Consider the following 14,621-nt stretch of genomic DNA (forward strand, 5'->3'; position numbering starts at 1 on the left):
TGCTGAATTAAAATTCTGCGCAAAGTTAGGGTTAGGGTTTTTCATGAAGGATTAGAATAGGCAGATTGAGAAAGAAGGAAAGTAGATGTAGAACATGGAAGTGGAGAACGAAAAATGAGAGAAGCGAGATGAGGCTTGAGAGAGAAATAAGATAAGGACGAAGGAAAACAAAAAAGAAGAGGAGGTTTCGATTTTGGCTCTAGTTCATATTGCTTTATCTTTCCCGAAAAAATATTGCTTTATCATACTTATTTAAATTTAAAAAGTCGTTGCATTAGTTTGATCTATTGCAACGCCTTTACTGATCTAATGCAACATTGTGGTTGGGAGCGTTGCACTAGACTTCCCTTTGTAATGGAAAGGAATCAACCGTTGCATTAGCCCATCCTACTGCGACGGTTCCACGCAAACTGTTGCGTAAACCCATTTTCAATCGTTGCATTTGATCAGAAATGTAGTATCAAGACCATTTGATCAGGTATAACCCTACCATCAGTGCTTTTGATTTTTCATATCAATTGACATAGCTGAAGCATGATAGTAATTTCTTTTTTTCAAAAAAAAAGCATGATAACAATTAGTAAGAAGGTTAGTCACCCTTTCTTCCATGAGATCTCCTTAGCAATATATATGCCTTGGATAGTTGGATGGCTTCTACTATGGAATTATTGTAGGTTTTTATCTATGCATGCACATCTTTTTACAATTTTAATAAGTTAGCTCTATGTATCATCTAGTTAAACGTTGCAGCATGAGTTATCTGTACACTCACTGCGTAAGGTGAAACTCTGTTCTTGCGTATAGATCATATTAATTTAACACCTTGTTTGATATATCTTGAATTCCTATTATTTGAAATTTTTAGTAATGGCTGGTGCTTTCATGACTTGGTTATAAATGTGATTGTCATCTGGCAGAATAAGCTAGTTTGAATTATATTTACTCCAGTTAAAACTGAATGTGGACTGAAAAAGGAATCAAGTGGTTGGCATCGTCCTTGATAACATGATGACTGAAAGCCAAGCTGAATATGAGTGATTATCACCAATACTGCTCTGCATGGCTCTCAACTGATCGACGTTAATGCTAAAATAGTTGGCCGGATTTGGCTATTTATTGGTTGTTGATGATATTGAATGCACCCAGGACTATTATTAGGATTCTACAAAGTGAAGGTCAGACATTTGATTCTACTAACTTTATTTGTTTGTCTAGAATGAATTAAATTAGGGGATCGATATTGGAACTTAGGGAGGTTGCATTTTAATCAAGTGGGTCTGTTAATCAAGCTGTAGTTGACTTTCTGCTATTGTTGTTCTTCTCTCTTGCAATTGTGAGGAGGACATGAAGTCATTGGGGAGGGGAAGTCATGAGTGAGTTGTAAAAACTATATATAATTTCAATGTGTGAGGGTTCCATGATCCAAATACAACCATTTGCTGTTATCGATACTTGTCGTTATTTGGACTAAAATTCTAGCTGCTTCTCAATATTGAGCAAACTCATCTGTCTTATAAGCTTTTTGCCTTACCTTGTGTCTTCATAAAGTGTGTGATGGCCTTTATTTTACCTTCTGTCTGGGCAGCTGCTTCGAAATTGTCCCTAGCTCCGTCCCTCATTGATTCTCTTTCTCCTTTGTTTTTGAAAGTTCATTCTTTGATTATTGATATTCTTTGTTGTTATATAAAATTTATTTGAAGGATTACAGTGGACATCTCCTCTTCTATTATCCTTGCTATTCTTTGATTGTGACCTCAGTCTAGCCTTTAAAATTCAGATGGGGTCATATGTATTTCTTAACTTCTTTATTTTACTTAAAAAATAGGTGAACATTTGGTTGGATTTGAGAATGATTATATTATTTTTTTCTGTCATGGGCCTTTTCCATTTCCTAATATACGTGCTTCCAATTTGTGTTGCCAGGTGTTGTTCCATTTTCCCAGCAACTTATTGCGACTAAAAGAGCTTGGTGTGCATGGCGTGATTACTTTAATTGAGCTTGGTGCACACTTTTTCTGGCTACTAGTTAGATATAGGATTCTTGCTCCTGTATCTTATTGCTGTAACTTTCTTGATGCAAATAAATGATCTCTGTTTATGAAAAATAATGTGATGTTTGTCCTTTTCTCTTTGTTCGAAGAGTAAGTATTGGGAGGGGGATATGTTTGGTATTGATATTATGCAAGGAGTTTAAGAAACAATGCCCTGGGCACGGTATTATTACAACTAGTGGTGTTGTTGTAACAGCAACAACAATTTTTTTTTTATAAAAAAAAAATACGTCAAGTGCTCTGGTTGTTAGCAAAACACCGGAGCACTTAATTCACAAGTGCTCCGGTTTTCTCTTAACAACCGGAGCACTTGACGTATTTTGAATATATAAAAACTCACAAGTGCTCCGGTTTTTAAGACAACCGGAGCACTTGTAAACCGGAGCACTTGATAAATACTTAGGTGCTCGTATGACGTCTGCTACGGGTCAAATATGGAGCACTTGTACGGTTTTTAACCGGAGCACTTGATGTTTTTTCCACTAGTGATTTTTAAAAAGAGTTTTGGTTCACGAGAACTGTTTTACAAAAATAAGTTCTACTTAGATTTAAATACATATAAGGATTTCTAGATAAGCTAAAATTAGAGTTTGATTTTGCATGAAGAACCTAAATTATTATATTATCTAAATTGTATATGACTTTGCTACGTAATTCGGAATATTATAATTTTTGTTCCATTGGATAGTGCTCGAAATATGCTATGAAATAAGATCCATTTAAAATATAGTTCTACAACTTATAAAATAGAGAGTGCCACGTATGATTGTTATGCCATTAATTTTTATTAAACTAGTTGTTGGTCTGCGCGCTATCGCGCACAGCCCCCTAAGAAAGCGAAAATTATTATGAATAGCTTTATAGAAATATTAGTGAATTGAATTTAACGTATTTCAAGTATATGAAGGTATAGGAAAGATAATAAGGCTATTAGATTATACTTCTTATATGTATTGATTGTAAATCGTTTGATTGCTACAAAAATTGCCCAACGTTTTGTGCTTTGTCTAATTTGTTATATCTATTACAAGCATTAAATCATACCTAGCAGCAAAAGAGATTAGTTTATATTAGGTAGTGACTAACTTTAGGTGACACATCATTAACAATGAGCATTAGGCCGCAGAGTAGAAAAGCAAGCAGAAGAACTTGATGATCCTGCAATCTTCCTTGTTGAACAGCTACCGGGGGCAGGTTTCAAGCTACAAGAAGGCAAAGACAATATAAACGAAGCAATGGTGAAGAAGTAAAAGAACTTGAAATGATTAGTAGTAAGCAGAAATGTAATTTAAGTTTTGTAGAACTTGGTTGTAACTAAGCATGATGGAGTACTGTAATGAATCTTATTATCAAAATTTCCAATCGCATTTGATGACACAACCAGGCCAAAGCTATGTATGCCGTCTAGACTGAACCTTACCAAAATTACCTCACCTAGAGCCATTAAGGTGAACACTTTGTGCATCCCAGCACCAATCATGCTCTTCATACAACATCAATTCCTAATTTTCACTTCACATCTCAATAACAGCCATCCTTTCATACAACATCAACTCTACATCTTGTGTGTCTCACATCAGAGCAATGCCTTCCCTTCTCATCTCCCTTTTCTTTCTATCTCCAACTTCTTCCACTGTTTTGTACTCTTTCTCTAACCACTACGCCTAGAAAAAATGGTCGACCTCATAAAAGAGAGAGCGAAACCAAACAAAATCTATCATCAACAGCATACTCCTTCAAAGAAAGTTGTGTCATTCCGAGTTCCATTGAGATAGACCAAGTAAGGGTTGATCTATTTTCAAAAGAATTTTAAAACAGAGTGTGACTCCTTCCTGGTTGTGTTTTTGTTCCTTTCTGAAAAACAGCACTCGGAAACAAATATGCGACATATGACTTTGAAGATCAAATCATTGAACTTACAACATTATATCATAGTCATAGTTTTAGAAATACAATCTTATAGAAGTAGTTCCTAAAATAATTTTGAAACGTAGGCTTACTTTATGACTCAATATAGATTTAATTTTGAAGGTAAGCAACGTTTAACAATCACAAGCAAATGTAGTATATCATTATGAGACACAATAGCAAGATAATAAAATCTCCCACGGATGTCTTTAAAGACCAATATCGTAATAGATCTACACTTAATATATTTAAATTACATAGATCTAGACTTTTGAAACCTGCCAAATGTGGGATCAATTCCATTTTCATATATAGGTAGATTGTGATTGTTGTGAGAGAGTGGCCAGATAATTAAACATTTAGATGACACACATAATCTGATGCTCATATTTCCCTTTCTCTCAGACCTCAACGACACTTAGAACTAATTATCAATTGATGCACGTCGTTTCAATCCTGAATGCCAAGGGAGGAGGGGGAGATCAGATATGGGGTACTTTTGCTCGTAATTTGCAATGGCTTCTCAGTGCAACGAACTCTCAATAAAGTTCCTCTCCTCCCTCTATTTCTTTTGTCAAGAAGAGGAAGTTGTTAGCGCCTTACATCTAGGACCACCTAATCTTGTCTTTCTCCACAGTAGCCTTAAGGACAATAATAGAATACTATTTTCCATAACAATGAACTTATAGAAATCTTTCACCCCTACGGACATAAAACCTTCCATAGTAGCTAGAATCTCGTGCCAAATTCTCATCCATCGATCAAACATTTAAACCTATTAGCATGACAGAGCATATCAAAAATCACATCTTCTGGCTTCACAATCTTTCTAAGACACAAGTGCGCACACATATAAGCTAACATTATCTCTGGCTCCACAATTGGTACCAATCCGTTGTCCTATGTACTAATATTGCATGGTCAAAGATAGCTAATCGCCAATCAATCAAATTCCTTCTTTTTTTTCTGATGAAACTTAGCTAGAACTATTGTTGAAACTGAACGACAACATAATTATGAACAAGAGTAAGATTTTATACAAAGAGATATGAAATTATATGATAATAATATATGTGCCTCGGTTTTGATAAGCTCATCAGCATAAGAACTGGCTTTAACACAAAGAAAAGAGGAACGCAGAAGGAGTACCCTTAACAACACATACTTTATGGAGGGATTTACCCTTTACCCAACTCAGACTTATCAAGACCAACAGCTGCAGCTGAGGATGTTTCTTTATCAGGAAAGAGGTTGATGCTGTTGTTGCCATTGATTGGTTTATTATTTCTTCCTTGTATATTATATCACATAATTCTTGTCAAATATTAGTTAGCTCGTAGTCAGTCTTTACTTAACTTCAAAAGCAAGAAAACGGATGCGCATGCATTAGCTTTGCTGGAGGCTTTCGCGCGCAATGTGGATACATCTATCATGCACAAAAGCAAGATAATCACCAGCACGCATCTCTCTGAAAATGGTGTGACATTCTTCCTTGTGGATACATCTATCATGCACAAAATCAACTCTAAGATTGTGAGAACAAAGACGCAACCTCATATCACCAAGTACAGAAAATGAGGAGTGAAACCAACTAAAACACACATGCCATGATCACTAAATCGAAGCGTCCAACATCAGAGTCTAATGTAGATGGAGTGTAAGCACTTCTTCACCTTAATTGTCCTCCCCCCCTGTTTGAACACATTAAAAAAAGTTTCCTTTCTTTATTTGTGACATTGGAACTAAAAAAAACTCTATGCACTAAGCAAAGAAAAATCCTTTCAGAGAAGAAGTAATAAATTAACCAAAACAACAACAACAACAACAATAACAACAAGGCACTCCAAAATGGTTTAGGGTCCGCTAACATGAAACGTCGTAAGAATTCCTTTCCGAGATAAATGAAACAATAAACTTATAGGAAAATCACAACAAATTATGTTACACAAGCAAAATGGTTTTTGTGATCTAGCTTTCTTAAGTAGTCAAACCAACCACAAATGAATCAAGTTACTAAAATTAATATTATTACAGTATCAAAAATATATACTGAATTTGATTAAAAAAATTCATTAAAAGAAGCAAGATGAACAATGAGTACCTGCAGCTTATGTGTTGCCTAATGAGAAGACCCAACATTCAAGTAGTAGTAGAAAATAGCTAATGAGTACTCCGGCAGATAATGAGCAGCCTTGTTTTTGGAAAATAGCTAAGCAGAGAGATGATACCATGATAACCATTTGGCCAACAAAAATTCTTTAAAAAAAGGGCATACACAATCCAAATGTCGTAAACTTTGGTTATAATCTCAATATTACACCCCTATGAAAGGTATAGATTTTATTTTACGATATCCCAACTCAAAAGCCTCCTTATTCAAAATTCAAAAATCCTAGCTTCTACTTTGTCAAGAATTCATAGTGCGATTTCATTTTCCTATACATTCCTCACAAACTTCTTATAACAAGAGCTCCCCTTTTCCCACCATGAGTTAATTTTCATCTTACTCCCCGTACAATTCCAATTTAAACAACTGCGAAAACGAGGATACCATTGTTTCCTGGGAAAATGACACCCGTTAATATCAAATCTTCTCCTACTTCTAAAAACAACAAATACAAATTATAACAAAATTCAATTCAGCATCTTAGTTCTACCCTTTTCAATCAAATTGAGCTAAACATCCTCGAGATCTCTTCAATTTCCACAATGTGGCAACAAATAACAATAGGATTGGATCAAATTGACAACGCATTCAAAGCGATTATACAGACAATAATTAAAACCTAAAATTTCAATAAGAAATCAAAATAATGATATTAAGGGTTTAAGTAGGGGTTTTGAAAGCCTTTTAAAGGATCCATCGATTGGCTTGAAAATCTGACGAGCAGTAGAGCAATGAGAAATTGGGTGGAATGCTTCACAGATCGAAGAAATAAAAAGAAGAGCCAAAAACCCTAGGGTTAGGTTCATTCCTGCAAAATCACATGAAATTTGGGGAAAATTATGAGTGAGATGAAAGATAAAATAACAGAAATTGATGTGATTGAGAAAGAAAAGGATTAAATTAGAGATAAATAAGTGAATAGTGAAAGATCTTACTGGTTTTCATTCTGTGCAAAAACCAGAGGGAGAGAGAGAAGATAGAGTGAAGGAAGGATGGAGGACATGAAACTCAAGTGGAGAAGACTTATGAGTTACAAATTTGGTTCGGGTCAATTGATGGATCTTGACTCCTGGGTTGTGGGGTTATGATTTATGACTATGACCAAAAGAATTGGCTAGCTTTTTTTATCTTGGTAAAAACTTGCTATGAAAAACAAATTAAGACACCATGAAATAGCTATAAAACCATCGTCCCATATTAGAGGCTCAGTCTATGTAGCTCATACTAAACACCAAGTAATTTCTCAAAGCCAAATTAAACCACGTGATTCTTTCAACCCCAACCCATTCTCTTCCTCCCCGTGAAGCACGGAGATTACCCCCTGTGCTCGCCGTCGCAAGTGACAGTTCTCTCAAACCCAACCACCTAAAAAAAATTAGGGGGTGGTAGAACCTTGCTGTGATATATCATATGAAATTTAGAAAAGCTTAACTTTCATTAAAAAGCTACCTATGTATTGATACAGCTTAGTCTAACATAGGTGTATAAGTAGGAACTACATCTTACAGTTTACAATAGATGCAAAAAATATTCCTCATAAAAATACAGAAGATGCTAACAAAAATACTGCTCTGAGTTTCACCTTGCAGTATCAGTGTTTCACACCTTCCTCTCTCTCTCTCCTCTTTCATTTGGTTCTCAATTTCTCATTTTTTTTAAACAATTCCCATCTTCATTTCTGTTAATTTTCGATACTAAGGATTCGATATGTATCAGATTGTGCCTAACATCAGTAAGAATGAAACAAATTATGCCTAAGGTGTTTCGAAATATACCCAAGTGATGAATTTGACTTACTTGTTGTTGAATCGGATATTGTAGACCTGAAGCTGAGATTTTGAGGTTTTTAGAGTGTAGAAAAACGAAATGGAAGAGAGAGAATGAAGCTTAGCAGGTAGTAATGGAGAATCAATGGTGAGAGAAGTTTTCACATATTCAAATCAAGATCCCTAATCAACACAATTAGGTTATTACTTTCCAATTGAATCAAAAAATTTCAAGCAAGTAACAAAACCTAATGTCAATTTGAACCGAAAAATTTCAATCGAATAACAAAACCTAATTGTCGAATCACGACATTTTTCAAGGAATTTCACATCGATTTCACTCGGTACATGGAAACAAGAAGTATGAGAAAGAAACTTTGCCATTGAGTTTTCCTATGCGCCGGAAATGCGAAGGAGAGAGAAACTTGAAGAAGGTAATCGCTCTTCTGACAGTCGACGGTGAACGGATTTGATTTGTAGAAGATACCTTTATTGGATTGTATTCACAATATTTAATGGTGCAATTAATTTCCCGAGTACAGCCGAGCATGGCAGAACCCATTGTTGTGTTAAACCACACGATCTTGTTAAATTTTCGCTGCCCTTTTTTTTGTTTAACAAAAGAAATATGTGCGGATGATGGTGGGGGTGATTTGCCGGCAATTTCTGGAAGGTGGCGATGGTGAATCGCCGGCACCAGGAAGTGAGGGAATGAAAATGGAGATGGCGAAGGAAGAAGGAAGTAAAGGAATGAAAATGGAGATGGCAAAATGGATCAGAAAATGGAGATGGCGAAGGTGAGGTGGCAAGTTCCAGGGCATGAAGAAGTCACGTATGGATTAATGGCAGGGCAGTAGTTTGAAGAACTTGGGAGGGCAGAAATGTCATTTCATTGTTACTAAGCTACAGTAACTTCACTTCCCACTTTTTAATAGGTATGGATATTTTTAAAAATAGAGTTCTACATAGATTTAAATACACATAAGAAGTACTGGATAAGCTAAAATTAGAGTTTGATTTTGCATGAACAACCTAAATTATTACACTAGTGGAAAAAACTCTATCTGTCACTTAGTAACAGATGTGGTTTTTACAATACCGCATCAGAAAATCAATTAAAAAAATAGGAAGGAAAGCTGTGAAGAAAATATGATGTGGTCCTCTTGTCGACCGCATCAGATTAAAAATCTGATGCGATTTATCTGAAAATCTTATGCGGTTCTTACTTTCAACCCTTGACCGATTTACTTATTTTTTTTGAAAAATAAAACGACAACCCACCTCACTCAACCCTTGGCCCGTTTACTTTCACCATAATCCCAACTCACCTCACTCAACTCACTCAACCCTAATCCTCTCCCATCTCTCCTAACTCAACTCAACCCTAATCCTCTCCCTTCTCTCCTCACGCCACCCACGACGCCCCCTCTCTCTCCTCACTGAACTCAATCCAAATCCCCTCTTCCCTCCTCCCTCTCAAACCCACGACACCGCCGTTGTCTGCACGAGTCTTCACGAACCCACGAGTCTTCACGAACGCCGTTGTCTGCACGAGTCGAAGACGAAGACGAATCGAGGACGAAACCAACGTCGAATCGAAGACGAAAATTCAGTCGAATTTAGAAAGATTTTTTTTCGTTTTATATTTTAGACGAAAATTTAGTCGAACTTAGTCGAATTTGTAATTTATATTTTTTTTCTTCTTTTCGTTAGTTTTTTTTTGTAATTTTTGTTTATTTGCTGTAATTTATTACTTTAGTTAGATCTAGTTCATTTATTTGTAATTTTCGTTCATTTATGTAATTTGTGTTTTTTTCGTTAGATTTTTTTATTATTTTCGTTCATTTTTCATATGTATGGTCATTTAGTTAGATTTAGTTATGTAATTTATATAATTTTCGTTTGTATTGTCATTGGATATATATGTATATATACATTTTGGTTTTATTATATTGTGTGTGTGTGTGTGTGTGTATGTGTGTACCTTTGTAGTACACAAGCTTCAAAAAATTTCATTGTCAAAATTTACGTTTAACTTGGTCCTGCTTCGTTGCTGCAGACCTGCAGTGCCAAGCAGGATTTTTTTTTAAAAAAATATGACCCCAAAATCTAATGCAGTCTTGCAAAACCGCATCAGTTAGTGAGAAACTGATGCGGTTTTGGATCGCATCAGTTTGTCGTTTGTAACTTCTGCGAGCCCATCTGATGCGAACCAAAATCCCATCAGTACGCCTGGTCTCAACCGTATCATATGGGTTTTTTTCCACTAGTGTTATATTATGTAAATTATGTATAACTTTTGCTACGTAATTTGGAAAATTATAATTTTTGTTCCATTGTATAATGCTCGAAATATGCTCCGAAATAAGATCCCTTTATAATATAGTTCTACAACTTATGAAATAGGGAGCACCACGTAGGATTGTCATGTCATTAATTTTTACTTTAAGTAGGTTAAAAAAATAGAGTCCTAAATATATTTAAATACATAAAAGGAGTTGTGGATAACGAGAAATTAAAGTTTTTTTTTGAATAAAAAACCTAAATTATTATATTATATAAATTGAATATAATGTTTGCTACCTAATTAAAACATTATAATTTTTTACCATTTGATAGTGCTTGAAATATACTTCAAAATAATACCCATCTACAATATAGTTTTACAACTCATAAAAATATATTTAACTAGATGAATAGTAAGGCATTATTTAGTCTTTCTAATAGATAAATGTAATAATGGTTATAATTATAGTGTACTGTATGTGACTATAGTATTTTATCATAGGCTTAATTTACATGATTAAACATATTATCTTTCAAAACCTCAGTCTTACGAGTCCGGATCCTTTAGAATTTTGATAAAATTCTACAAGGTAGAGTTGTATATAAACCATACATTTTAAAATCAAGAGCGTGTATTGGTGAAATGGGCGAACTAAGGGGGTGGATTTTGATGAGAAAAAATAGAGTGAGTTTTGGAAAGATAATATATGAGCTATTGATTATTTTATTCAATGTTGATATTGCTCAAACTCTACATTGTAGAGTTCTTTTAGAACTCTATGGGATCCAAACACCAGCCTTACTCAACTGAACCAAAATAATTTAGTATTCTAACAAAAATTATTAAGGAAATTTTTTTGTTACAACAAAAATAAAAATCTATAGTCATATGATGAAAAAACTAGAGTTTGATTTTACAAAAACAACCTTGGAATATTATAGCGAGCTCTACCTAAGCATGACATATCATTCTTTTTATTTTTACATTTTTTTAAAAAATAGTGTTTAACATATATATAACACAAAGTCTTATAAAAGACGGTCTCACGTTAACACTAACGTGAGACTTCCCAAGTTTAACAGTGAACTAGGCGAAAGAGATGAGGGTGCGACGTGGCGACGCCGAGGTGATAAATCCTCCAACTTTTCTTCTCCTCAACCTACCAACATTCTTCTTCTTCATCTTCTTTGTGCTTCACTTCAATTGCACTCGTGGCTTCGGATTGAAGCTTCACTTTCTCTCTCCTCTTCACTTTTTCAGTTTTTTGTTTCGAAATGTGCCAAAAAAGAGGGTTCATTATAAGAAAGTTAGCGGGGGGATGATGTTTATGTGAAGAGGAGAGATAATGCGAGCTCGGATGAGGATGATCTTAAGGTGGAGGAATGTGAAGTGTGTTTTCAAGGTGGAAGGGCGGTGATGATTTAGTGCGACAAATGCGTTGATGGGTTTTCGTTTGAAGTGCTTAAAGCCTCCGTTGAAGGAGGTTCCAGAAGTTGGTTGGATTTGTGGGTTTTGTGAGGCTAGGAAATTGGGGAGGGAGGTTGAACTTCCAAAGCCACCAAAGGGGAAGAAGAGGATTAGGAATTTGAAGGAGAAGCTGCTTTCCAGTAATTTGTGGGCTGCTATGATGGACATGTATATTGTCTTTTGCAATTCTTAATAGTCTTGTTCAAATGATTTTTGTTTGTTGAATTAAATTAAGAATTCGATATAGAGAAAGTTTAGTATTGTTGAACCCTAGTTTTGATGATGACAAAGAAACAAAGATGCAAACTAAGTAGTGAACTAATGAGTCACTTAAGTGTATGATGATTAAGGTATCAATGCAAGGAACTGGGAGAATACGAAGTCAAGGAAGAAGTCAAGAGAGGATTTCAAAGGCTAAGTAAAGAAGTTTCTATAAGTTGATACTGGAGCAAGCATTGGATCAAGAAGAATAGAAGCTAGGCGTTTTATTTTCTAGTTCCAATGTAAAGGAACAAAGTAAGAATGGTAAGGAACAGTGGCAGCTTTATTTGAGAATGAGAGTTTGTTTCTTTCTAAGGAACAAACTAAGTGGCACTAAATGAATCTGTTAAAGGAACTTAGTTTATTAAGGAACTAGACTTAGGCGTGCAAAAGTATAACGGTACAATTGTGAATTGAGTAAGTCATGCCTAAATTATAGGAAATTAGTTTTATCTATTTACAAATGATAAAATCAGTTTTAAAAAGAAAATCCGTTTAAGAAAAGATTTTGTTTTTCGGAAAAGATAAAGAAAATAATTATCCGGTTTTATAAAGAATTTGTTTAAAAGATATTATTTTCTTAAAGATTAAAAATTCAGTTTTAAAAGATAAAAGTTGTTTTTATAAAACTGATTTTCGGATAAAGCTCAATGAACTCCTATTACTTAGGAGTAGTGGCTAAAATATATCCACGTTCATATTGAGATCATGGGATCATGGGATCATGGGACATGATGAGAAACGTGTTCCTTAGGGGAAGGAACATCATGGGTTAATGGACTTAACATGTAATCGAATTTACTCCCATGTTCTTTGTGATTATCACTATAAATATTGAAGTCTAAATGAGTTCCAAAGTGTGTCTGACTAAGTAATTAAGTGAGTTTAACTAATTAAGTGTCAGTGCCTTCATTCTCTCATAATAGCCATTTGTTCTTTGCTTTCTTACTCTAATTCCACTAAGCTTATTTCGATCAATTGTATTTTGGTTTTTGGGGTAAGGGAACTTTGAGTGAAGTTCTGTAAGAGAAAGGCTTTGAGTGAAGCTTGTATGGTGAGAAAATTCGAGTGAAGTTGAGAGGAACTGCTGTTAAGGGAACAGTGGCTCAGGAACTTGAGTTTAGGAACTCAAGGTGTGGCTCGAGTTAGAATTAGGTTGTAACAAAGTTGTTTGGCCTAATTAGTGAAAGAGTTGAGTTTAAAATCCCTAGTGGTCGAGGTTGTTTCTTCTTGTTGATGTAACACCCCCAGTTGACCCCAAGAAGTTTTTCCTTGTAAAAATCCCTTGTGTTCCTCTAGCTTGTTTATTCGTTTAAGTTTTAATTTCTGCAAAAAGTTACATTTATTTCTACACCTACAATTCACCCCCCCTCTTGTAGTGTTCCTAGGGAAATAACAATTGGTATCAGAGCTAGAACTCACGTAAGATAGGAAACCCTATTGAGAAAAAGATCCAAGGAACAATGAATACCACCGAGAAACTTGAAGAAGGTTATTCCACTCAAAGGCCTCCTATGTTCATGATATGAATGTGTTTGTATAGTCGGGTTTTATGGAAATCTAAGAATCTTGAAAGAAAGACTGGATCTTTAGGGTTTTCTTTAAGTATTAAGGATAGAACAATCAAACACAAAGTAAGTCACGAATTGGGTCTTGATTCACTCTCAAACACAAAGTTATTAAGCAATCAATCTTAAATCTCAAACACAAAGTAATTGATTCAAGGTTTGGAAATCACAAAGAAGTCCGAAAAATTTCACAAAGAAAATTAAAACTCTAATCTCATCAATCTCTTAATCTCTTATTAATGGCCGAAAATCCCATATATATAGTACAAGATTTCCTAAACCTATTATGACTAGTAAATCTTAAAGATAACAACTAATAAACTTATCTATCTTTATCTTAAGGATAAAGACAAATAATAACCTATACTTTTCACACGCCTATTCCTAATATAATTAGTAAAATAAGACTCCTACTTAGACTCAATGATAAGGAATTAGACTCCTAAGTATAATAGGATTCCTTTATCACTTAAATACTTAATTAAAATAAAACTCCTAATTTACATAGAATCCTAACAGAACTAGAACTCTATATAACGACTTCTCTTTCATATCAGTTCAATGGGAAGTACTACAACTATTGGAAGAACCGCATGGAGATATTCATCAAAGCTAAAAACTATCAGGTATGGAGAGTCCTTGAAGTTGGTGATTTCGAAGTCACAACTACAAATGACAAAAATGAGGTAACTCTAAAACCCCTCTCTGATTTTGACAAATCTGATTTTGAAAAAATGGAAGTAAATGCCATGACTATTAAACTGTTGCATTGTGGACTTGGACCCCATGAACATAATAGGATCATGGGATGCAAATCCGCAAAGCATATATGGGATTTACTAGAAGTAACCCATGAAGGAACTAATGAAGTTAAAAGATCGAAAATTGATTTACTTATGAATCAATACGAATTGTTCTGCATGAAATCTAAAGAAAGCATTCGAGACATGTTTACTCGTTTTACTAACATTATTAATGAGTTAGCTTCTCTTGGAAAGTTTATTTCATCAGAGGAACAGGTTCGAAAGGTTCTTAGGAGTCTTCCTAAGGACAGATGGATGGCTAAAGTCACCGCTCTTCAAGAAACAAAAGACTTCACTCAGTTCAACTTAGAACATTGGCAAGGTCACTTATGACTCATGAGCT

At 34.7% G+C, this 14,621-nt stretch overlaps 1 long non-coding RNA gene across 1 annotated transcript; it reads left to right on the forward strand.

Annotated features, from left to right (window-relative positions):
- The first annotated feature begins 256 nt into the window (after positions 1–256).
- Positions 257–2,139, forward strand: LOC104887225 (uncharacterized). Its single transcript, XR_007271035.1, has 2 exons — positions 257–1,175; positions 1,924–2,139. It is a non-coding gene; the product is annotated as an uncharacterized LOC104887225 (long non-coding RNA).
- The last annotated feature ends 12,482 nt before the right edge of the window (positions 2,140–14,621 follow it).

Source organism: Beta vulgaris, chromosome 2 (assembly GCF_026745355.1).
Source record: "Beta vulgaris subsp. vulgaris cultivar EL10 chromosome 2, EL10.2, whole genome shotgun sequence".
Lineage (NCBI taxonomy): Eukaryota > Viridiplantae > Streptophyta > Magnoliopsida > Caryophyllales > Amaranthaceae > Beta > Beta vulgaris.